Source organism: Cyprinodon variegatus, unplaced genomic scaffold (assembly GCF_000732505.1).
Source record: "Cyprinodon variegatus isolate N-32 unplaced genomic scaffold, C_variegatus-1.0 Scaffold107, whole genome shotgun sequence".
NCBI lineage: Eukaryota > Metazoa > Chordata > Actinopteri > Cyprinodontiformes > Cyprinodontidae > Cyprinodon > Cyprinodon variegatus.
Window position 1 is genome coordinate 388,132 of NW_015150560.1, and position 1,201 is coordinate 389,332.

At 45.4% G+C, this 1,201-nt stretch overlaps 1 protein-coding gene across 1 annotated transcript in view; it reads left to right on the forward strand.

Annotated features, from left to right (window-relative positions):
* The first annotated feature begins 244 nt into the window (after positions 1–244).
* rnf144a (ring finger protein 144A) overlaps positions 245–1,201 on the forward strand; it is a 43,950-nt gene continuing 42,993 nt past the window's right edge. Inside the window, exon 1 of the mRNA XM_015374636.1 lies at positions 245–776. The gene's annotated coding sequence lies outside the window, so the exon portion shown is untranslated. The remainder of the gene's footprint in view (positions 777–1,201) is intronic.

The following is a 1,201-nucleotide window of genomic DNA, read 5'->3' on the forward strand; positions in this document are numbered from 1 at the left end:
AAATAAAAACATATTTCCAGCGTTTTTATTTATTTATTTTTATTATAAGTAAATAAATAATCAAAGTATGCACATTTTAATTTTATGATTATTTATTCCGTTCAATAATCTAATCATATCCAGTTTCAATCATGATGTGCCTTTGGGTACTATAGTAATTCAGAGATTTGGCCAGCAGATGGAGCTCTCGGTCGTGTACCGTGGTGCAGTGAGCACCTTGTCCTCTGGGGGGCAGTGTTTCACAGCTCACCGCCTGAAAGCCTTTTCTCCTTCACAAATGGCGTCTGTTCAACGAAAGGCAGCTGATTCCCCACTGAGCAAAGTAACAGGAGCGGAGGAGAAGTAAACACACCGCCCCCGGATTTCCTTGCAGCAGGATAGTCTGTTGTTTTCTTCTGAATCTGCGTCGCTTCCTAACGGTCGGACGTTGCTTCCTCCCCGGAAATCAAGAGTTAAAGCAGCGCCGCCGTTCCGGTGTGAAAACAACCCCCTCCCTGATAAAGAGGAGAGGGTCAGCTGCAGCCCGGTTCTCCCGCTGCTTCTGCTTGTTTTCTTGGAGGTCGTTGGTGTCCTTGCTTCGCTTCAGGGCCGGACTCAGGCGCTTTGTGGCCACAGTAGCGGGTCAAATGTTTCCTCTGGGATCCATGAAGATGGGCAACCTCCCCCTCCGCCTAACTGACTGACTGACTGCTCGGCAGCGTTAATCCAATTCAGGAGATCATCTTTGCAACCCTCTCCTGGTCACACCGTTGAACGGCGTTATCCCAGCAGGCCAGGTAAGGTGGGAGCCCTCCAGCTGCTGATCTGATGCTATTTATAGAAACCCTCCAGCTGCTGACAGCTGCTGTTTAGCTGTATTAATACCGTCTACTGGCTGCTGCTCCAGGTTGGTCTGTTTTGATGTTAAAGGATCATCTTCAGGGAGAGTGAATGTTTGATGGTTCCTCTGAGGTCATTCAGCTCCCTGACATTTCCATTTCACACAGCAGATTCAGATATCCTCTGGAAGAGGATTAGGGTGACTGAAAAAAAAAAGTGAACAGATTTTAAAATTTTATTTCAGTATGAGAAAAAACACTGACATTAATCTCAGAATTCCGACATTAATCTCAGAATTCCGACATTAATCTCAGAATTCTGACATTAATCTCAGAATTCCGACTTTAATCTCAGAATTCCGACTTTAATTTCAGAGTTCCGA